The sequence below is a fragment of the Triticum urartu genome, chromosome 6, assembly GCF_003073215.2.
Source record: "Triticum urartu cultivar G1812 chromosome 6, Tu2.1, whole genome shotgun sequence".
Lineage (NCBI taxonomy): Eukaryota > Viridiplantae > Streptophyta > Magnoliopsida > Poales > Poaceae > Triticum > Triticum urartu.
Window position 1 is genome coordinate 22344962 of NC_053027.1, and position 9555 is coordinate 22354516.

Sequence of the window (9555 nt, forward strand, 5' to 3'; positions counted from 1 at the left end):
CCCCCTAGTAGATGCCATCTACTAGGGCCGGCGCCCCCCCCTTTGGCACCCCTATATATAGTGGGGGAGAGGAGGGACTTGAGGCTACGGCTTTTGGTGCTTCCCTCTCTCCCTGTTACATCTCTCTCTCTCTCGTAGTACACGGCGAAGCCCTGCTGTTGTGACGCCCTGCATCCACCACCACGCCGTCGTGCTGCTGGATCATCATCAACCTCTCCTTCCCCTTGCTGGATCAAGAAGGAGGAGACGTCTCCCATCCCGTACGTGTGTTGAACGCGGAGGTGCCGTCCGTTCGGCGCTGGTCATCGGTGATTTGGATCACGTCGTGTACGACTACTTCAACCTCGTTCTAACGAACGCTTCCGCACGTGATCTACAAAGGTATGTAGATGCATCTGAGGACTCGTTGCTTGATGAACTCCTAGATGGATCTTGGTGAAACGAGTAGGAAAATTTTTGTTTTCTGCAACGTTCCCCAACAGTGGTATCAGAGCTAGGTCTATGCGTAGTTCTTCTTGCGCGAGTAGAACACAATTTGTTGTGGGCGTGGATTTGTCAACTTTCTTGCCGCTACTAGTCTTTTCTTGCTTCAGCGGTATTGTGGGATGAAGCGGCCCGGACCAACCTTACACGTACGCTTACGTGAGACCGGTTCCACCGACTAACATGCACTAGTTGCATAAGGTGGCTGGCGGGTGTCTGTCTCTCCTACTTTAGTTGGAGCGGATTCGATGAACAGGGTCCTTATGAAGGGTAAATAGAAGTTGACAAATCACGTTGTGGCTTTCACGTAGGTAAAGAAACGTTCTTGCTAGAACCCTAATTCAGCCACGTAAAACTTGCAACAACAATTAGAGGACGTCTAACTTGTTTTTGCAACAAGTGGTTTGTGATATGATATGGCCAAAGTTGTGATGAATGATGAATGATCTATATGTGATGTATGAGATGTTCATGCTATTGTAATAGGAATCACGACTTGCATGTCGATGAGTATGACAACCGGCAGGAGCCATAGGAGTTGTCTTTATTCTTTTATATGACCTGCGTGTCATTGAGAAACGCCATGTAAATTACTTTACTTTATTGCTAAACGCGTTAGCCATAGTAGTAGAAGTAATAGTTGGCGAGCAACTTCATGGAGACACGATGATGGAGATCATGATGATGGAGATCATGGTGTCAAGCCGGTGACAAGATGATCATGGAGCCCCAAGATGGAGATCAAAGGAGCTATGTGATATTGGCCATATCATGTCACGTTTATTATTTGATTGCATGTGATGTTTATCATGTTTTGCATCTTGTTTACTTAGAACGACGGTAGTAAATAAGATGATCCCTCATATTAATTTCAAGAAGTGTTCCCCCTAACTGTGCACCGTTGCGACAGTTCGCTGTTTCAAAACACCACGTGATGATCGGGTGTTTTATTCAGACGTTCACATACAACGGGTGTAAGACAGATTTACACATGCAAACACTTAGGTTGACTTGACGAGCCTAGCATGTACAGACATGGCCTCGGAACACAGAAGACCGAAAGGTCGAGCATGAGTCGTATAGAAGATACGATCAACATGAAGATGTTCACCGACGTTGACTAGTCCGTCTCACGTGATGATCGGACACGGCCTAGTTAACTCGGATCATGTAATACTTAGATGGCTAGAGGGATGTCTAATCTAAGTGGGAGTTCATTATAATTTGATTAGATGAACTTTATTATCATGAACATTAGTCTAAAATATTTTACAATATGTCTTGTAGATCAAATGGCCCACGTAGTCCTCAACTTCAACGCGTTCCTAGAGAAAACCAAGCTGAAAGACGATGGCAGCAACTATACGGACTGGGTCCGGAACCTGAGGATCATCCTCTTAGCTGCCAAGAAAGATTACGTCCTACAAGCACCGCTAGGTGAAGCTCCCGTCCCACAGAACCAAGATGTTATGAACGCTTGGCAGACACGTGTTGACGACTACTCCCTCGTTCAGTGCGGCATGCTTTACAGTTTAGAGCCGGGGCTCCAAAAGCGTTTTGAGAGACATGGAGCATATGAGATGTTCGAAGAGCTGAAAATGGTTTTTCAAGCTCATGCCCGGATCGAGAGATATGAAGTCTCCGATAAATTCTTCAGCTGTAAGATGGAGGAAAATAGTTCTGTCAGTGAGCACATACTCACTATGTCTGGGTTACATAACCGCTTGTCTCAGCTGGGAGTTAATCTCCCGGATGATGCGGTCATTGACAGAATCCTCCAGTCGCTTCCACCAAGCTACAAGAGCTTTGTGATGAACTTCAACATGCAGGGGATGCAAAAGACCATTCCTGAGTTGTTTGCAATGCTGAAATCAGCAGAGGTAGAAGTCAAGAAGGAACATCAAGTGTTGATGGTCAATAAGACCACTAAGTTCAAGAAAGGCAAGGGTAAAAAGAACTTCAAGAAGGACGGCAAGGAAGTTGCCGCGCCCGGCAAGCAAGCTGCCGAGAAGAAGCCAAAGAATGGACCCAAGCCCGAGACTGAGTGCTTTTATTGCAAGGGAAGCGGTCACTGGAAGCGGAACTGCCCTAAATACTTAGCAGACAAGAAGGCCGGCAAAACAAAAGGTATATGTGATATACATGTAATTGATGTGTACCTTACTAGTGTCCGTAGTAGCTCCTAGGTATTTGATACCGGTGCAGTTGCTCACATTTGTAACTCAAAGCAGGGGCTGCGGAATAAGCGGAAACTAGCAAAGGACGAGGTGACGATGCGCGTCGGGAATGGTTCCAGGGTCAATGTGATTGCCGTCGGCACGCTGCCTCTACATTCACCCTCGGGATTAGTTTTGAACCTTAATAATTGTTATTTAGTACCAGCTTTGAGCATGAACATTGTATCGGGATCTCGTTTAATTCGAGATGGCTACTCATTTAAATCTGAGAATAATGGTTGTTCTATTTATATGAGAGATATGTTTTATGGTCATGCTCCTATGGTGAATGGTTTATTCTTTATGAATCTCGAACGTAATAATACACACGTTCATAATGTGAGTGCCAAAAGATGCAAGTTTGATAATGATAGTCCCACATACTTGTGGCACTGCCGCCTTGGTCACATAGGTGTCAAACGCATGAAGAAGCTCCATAAAGATGGGCTTTTAGAGTCTCTTGATTATGAATCATTTGACACGTGCGAACCATGCCTTATGGGTAAAATGACCAAGACTCCGTTCTCAGGAACAATGGAGCGAGCAACCAACTTGTTGGAAATCATACATACCGATGTGTGCGGTCCAATGAGTGTTGAGGCTCGCGGTGGCTATCGTTATGTTCTCACCCTCACTGATGATTTGAGTAGATATGGATATATTTACTTAATGAAGCACAAGTCTGAAACCTTTGAAAAGTTCAAGGAATTTCAGAGTGAGGTCGAGAATCAACGTGACAGAAAAATCAAGTTTCTACGATCAGATCGTGGAGGAGAATACTTGAGTCACGAGTTTGGCACACACTTAAGAAAATGTGGAATAGTTTCACAACTCACGCCGCCTGGAACACCTCAGCGAAACGGTGTGTCCGAACGTCGTAATCGCACTCTATTAGATATGGTGCGGTCTATGATGTCTCTTACCGATCTACCGCTATCTTTTTGGGGCTATGCTTTAGAGACTGCCGCATTCACTTTAAATAGGGCTCCGTCGAAATCCGTTGAGACGACACCGTATGAATTATGGTTTGGAAAGAAACCTAAGCTGTCGTTTCTAAAAGTTTGGGGATGCGATGCTTATGTCAAGAAACTTCAACCTGAAAAGCTCGAACCCAAGTCGGAAAAATGCATCTTCATAGGATACCCAAAAGAAACTATTGGTTATACCTTCTACCAGGTCCGAAGGCAAGATCTTTGTTGCCAAGAATGGATCCTTTCTAGAGAAAGAGTTTCTCTCGAAAGAAGTAAGTGGGAGGAAAGTAGAACTTGATGAAGTATTACCTCTTGAACCAGAAAATGGCGCAACTCAAGAAAATGTTCCTGAGGTGCCAGCACCGACTAGAGAGGAAGTTAATGATAATGATCAAGATACTTCTGATCAAGCTCCTACTGAAATTCGAAGGTCCACAAGGACACGTTCCGCACCAGAGTGGTACGGCAACCCTGTCTTGGAGATCATGTTGTTAGACAACGGTGAACCTTCGAACTATGAAGAAGCGATGGCGGGCCCGGATTCCGACAAATGGCTAGAAGCCATGAAATCCGAGATAGGATCCATGTATGAAAACGAAGTATGGACTTTGACTGACTTGCCCGTTGAACGGCGAGCCATAGAAAATAGATGGATCTTTAAGAAGAAGACAGACGCGGATGGTAACGTGACCATCTATAAAGCTCGGCTTGTCGCTAAGGGTTATCGACAAGTTCAAGGGGTTGACTACGATGAGACTTTCTCACCGGTAGCGAAGCTAAAGTCCGTCCGAATCATGTTAGCAATTGCCGCATTTTACGATTATGAAATATGGCAAATGGACGTCAAAACGGCATTCCTTAATGGTTTCCTTAAGGAAGAATTGTATATGATGCAGCCGGAAGGTTTTGTCGATCCTAAGAATGCTGACAAGGTGTGCAAGCTCCAACGCTTGATTTATGGGCTGGTGCAAGCATCTCGGAGTTGGAACATTCGCTTTGATGATCAAAGCGTTTGGGTTTACACAGACTTATGGAGAAGCCTGTGTTTACAAGAAAGTGAGTGGGAGCTCTGTAGCATTTCTCATATTATATGTAGATGACATACTTTTGATGGGAAATGATATAGAACTCTTGGACAGCATTAAGGCCTACTTGAATAAGAGTTTTTCAATGAAGGACCTTGGAGAAGCTGCTTATATATTGGGCATCAAAATCTATAGAGATAGATCGAGACGCCTCATAGGTCTTTCACAAAGTACATACCTTGATAAGATATTGAAGAAGTTCAATATGGATCAATCTAAGAAGGGGTTCTTGCCTGTGTTACAAGGTATGAAATTGAGCTCGGCTCAAAGTCCGACCACGGCAGAAGAAATAGAAGAGATGAGTGTCATCCCCTATGCCTCAGCCATAGGTTCTATTATGTATGCCATGCTGTGTACCAGACCTGATGTAAACCTTGCCGTAAGTTTGGTAGGAAGGTACCAAAGTAATCCCGGCAAGGAACACTGGACAGCGGTCAAGAATATCCTGAAGTACCTGAAAAGGACTAAGGAGATGTTTCTCGTTTATGGAGGTGACGAAGAGCTCGTCGTAAAGGGTTACGTCGACGCTAGCTTCGACACAGATCTGGATGACTCGAAGTCACAAACCGGATACGTGTATATTTTGAATGGTGGGGCAGTAAGCTGGTGCTGTTGCAAGCAAAGCGTCGTGGCGGGATCTACGTGTGAAGCAGAGTACATGGCAGCCTCGGAGGCAGCACATGAAGCAATTTGGGTGAAGGAGTTCATCACCGACCTCGGAGTCATACCCAATGCGTCGGGGCCGATCAAGCTCTTCTGTGACAACACTCGAGCTATTGCACTTGCCAAGGAGCCCAGGTTTCACAAGAAGACAAGGCACATCAAGCGTCGCTTCAACTCCATTCGTGAAAATGTTCAGGATGGAGACATAGATATTTGTAAAGTACATACGGACCTGAATGTAGCAGATCCGTTGACTAAACCTCTCCCTAGGGCAAAACATGATCAACACCAGAATTCCATGGGTGTTCGATTCATCACAATGTAACTAGATTATTGACTCTAGTGCAAGTGGGAGCTGTTGGAAATATGCCCTAGAGGCAATAATAAAAGCATTATTATTATATTTCCTTGTTCATGATAATTGTCTTTATTCATGCTATAATTGTGTTATCCGGAAATCGTAATACATGTGTGAATAATAGACACCAACATGTCCCTAGTAAGCCTATAGTAGACTAGCTCATTGATCAACAGATAGTCATGGTTTCCTGGCTATGGACATAAGATGTCATTGATAACGAGATCACATCATTAGGAGAATGATGTGATGGACGAGACCCAATCCTAAACATAGCATAAAGATCGTATAGTTCGTTTGCTAGAGTTTTGCAATGTCAAGTATCTTTTCCTTAGACCATGATATCGTGTAACTCCCGGGTACCATAGGAGTGCTTTGGGTGTACCAAACGTCACAACGTAACTGGGTGACTATAAAGGTATACTACGGGTATCTCCGAAAGTGTCTGTTGGGTTGACACGAATCAAGACTGGGATTTGTCACTCCGTATGACGGAGAGGTTTCACTGGGCCCACTCGGTAATGCATCATCATAATGAGCTCAAAGTGACCAAGTGTCTGGTCACGGGATCATGCATTACGGTACGAGTAAAGTGACTTGCCGGTAACGAGATTGAACGAGGTATTGGGATACCGACGATCGAATCTCGGGCAAGTAATATATCGATTGACAAAGGGAATTGCGTACGGGGTTGATTGAATCCTTGACATCGTGGTTCATCCGATGAGATCATCGTGGAGCTTGTGGGAGCCAACATGGGTATCCAGATTCCGCTGTTGGTTATTGACCGGAGAGTCGTCTCGGTCATGTCTGCTTGTCTCCCGAACCCGTAGGGTCTACACACTTAAGGTTCGGTGACGCTAGGGTTGTGAAGATATGTATATGCAGTAACCCGAATGTTGTTCGGGGTCCCGGTGAGATCCCGGACGTCACGAGGAGTTCCGGAATAGTCCGGAGGTAAAGAATTATATATAGGATGTGCAGTTTCGGCCATCGGGACAAGTTTCGGGGTACCCGGTATTGTACCGGGACCACCGGAAGGGTCCTGGGGGGTCCACCGGGTGGGGCCACCTATCCCGGAGGGCCCCATGGGCTGAAATAGGAGGGAGCCCAGCCCTTAGTGGGCTGGGGCGCCACCCTCCCAAGGGCCCATGCGCCTAGGGTTGGGGGGGAACCCTAAGGGGGGCGCCCCCTTGCTTGGGGGGCAAGCCCCCCACCCCTTGGCCGCCGCCCCCCCCTAGTAGATGCCATCTACCAGGGCCGGCGCCCCCCCCTTTGGCACCCCTATATATAGTGGGGGAGAGGAGGGACTTGAGGCTACGGCTTTTGGTGCTTCCCTCTCTCCCTGTTACATCTCTCTCTCTCTCGTAGTACACGGCGAAGCCCTGCTGTTGTGACGCCCTGCATCCACCACCACGCCGTCGTGCTGCTGGATCATCATCAACCTCTCCTTCCCCTTGCTGGATCAAGAAGGAGGAGATGTCTCCCATCCCGTACGTGTGTTGAACGCGGAGGTGCCGTCCGTTCGGCGCTGGTCATCGGTGATTTGGATCACGTCGTGTACGACTACTTCAACCTCGTTCTAACGAACGCTTCCGCACGCGATCTACAAAGGTATGTAGATGCATCTGAAGACTCGTTGCTTGATGAACTCCTAGATGGATCTTGGTGAAACGAGTAGGAAAATTTTTGTTTTCTGCAACGTTCCCCAACACCGCCAATCGCCGGTGACGATCGCCGGAGTTCCGCCTTCGCTCGGGATAGAGGAAGAGGAGGGAGAAGACTAGTCAAACCTGACCAGTGGGCCCCTGGGCCCACTGTCAGTGACCCACCCCGCCGCCACGCGTGTTTAAGTGAAGACATATAATTCCCCAGTACGTTTTCCCTGCACCAAAAGCATATTCGTGGCAGAAACGTTTTCTTTTTGTTTTATTTTTAAAAATAGATTTTGACTAGAACTTTGACTGGTTATATCTTTTTAAATATAACTCCAAATGAATTGCTTCTTTTTCCTACATCTCTCAAATTCTGTCTAGTTTATTTTAAGATTTATTTGAAAATTTTCCAAACAACTTTTTTGTACTGTTTTGAAATATGTGTTATTTGCATATTTTTGAAAATAGGATTTTTGAAGAGAAGAAAACTTTCAAAAGTTTTGGAGAGCACCTCACCCCTCCACAACTTGAAGGCAAGAATTCTGAACCCCGGAATAATATTTTTGGTGTGTTAGTTGACACGTTTATAACACCACCTTATTTCGGAGAACTTGTTATTTCATGTGATATGATCATTTTGCATGGATGCATATTAGTGATTTACTTGCTGTTGGAAATGAATATACTTGTGATGGTAATCATCCTCATGTGCCTTGCATGCATGCCGGAAAGGAATCCGGGAAAGCCTCTGCCTTGGGTAGGAGTGAGCTTGTCGCCGGTCCCCGTCGGGACGGTTATGTCCGGTATGGCATAGTAAGGTATAATGGGTGGTGATTTCGTCAATTGAAATATATTTGATATACATGTCATGCAGGGAACTCATAAGCCTCCTGAGTCGGCCATAGATCGAGTCTTGTTCCGGTAACCCCCATACTTGTTTCGTACTGCCACTGGTCCCTACCGTAGGTGGGGTATGGTTCAGTAAGTTGTTAACCCTTGTCTTGGCACACACCGTACAGAGAGGCCATGGTGGAAGATACCAGTTGTAGCTGGTAGGCATGCCACCTGGTCCGGGGGCATGGGTGTATCCGGTTGGGACCGAGAGGGGGGCACCCCTTAGAGCGCGCGATAGAAATTTGATCCCATGCTACGCGAGGTTGTAGCCTCCCCACTTAGAGTTTTTCTTAACAAGTGTCGTGGGTGATTCCAGACATGAGTAAAAGCTGGTGTGTGCAAGTCAGGTGTGTTTTCAATTAAAAGACCATAGACGGAATTAGTCCCGATGGACTAAAGGACTCCGTTACTCGTGGGTAAAGAGTACACCCTCTGCAGAGATATTAAACCTATTCGAATAGCCGTGTCCATGGTTAAGGATTACAGTCTGGGATGGGTCAAGTGTCGGTCTTAGTGTCGGTCTTCGGAGGAGAAACCAGTAAACTCGAATATTGATGATGACATGTGATATATGATGGTTATGATTGTTATCATTATGGACTAACCGTTTGCATTGTTGAAATAATGAATATCCTTGGGACGGTACCACCTCCTGGATATTCACTATGATTATAAGCCCTTTATGCGGCGTCGCTCAGACGCCCGACTGTGGCATGTTCGTTATTTCATTTTCATATAAGCCCTTTATGTGGCCTCGGTCAGACGCCCGACTGTGGCATGCTTGTTATTTTATTTACTTTATAAGCCCCTTACGTGGCGTCGCACAGACGCCCGACTGAGGCATGCTCACTTTTACTATCCTTTCGAGATGTCGCTTCAGACATTCGATCGGTGCATTTTATTTCTATTCTGTCATTGCATTTTACGGTTGCATATAAATAACCTGCTTGCATCAAGATTTTATTTATGACTGACGATGTGATCATAGAATATTTCAGTGTATGTTGATCAATTATATTATACCTGTGTTCTTAATGTTTGCGAGTACATTCAAAGTACTCACTGGCTTGTCCCTGGCTATTGTCTTGGACAGATTGCTTGCTTGGAGAGGAGCGTTGCGATGACAGCCTCGGGACCTAAGCAACGGTGATAGCAGCCTCGCGAAGATAGGAGTTAACCTGGTCAGCTGTTCCTGTGGGAAATGGAGTCCCATAGACCGTGGTGATCCAC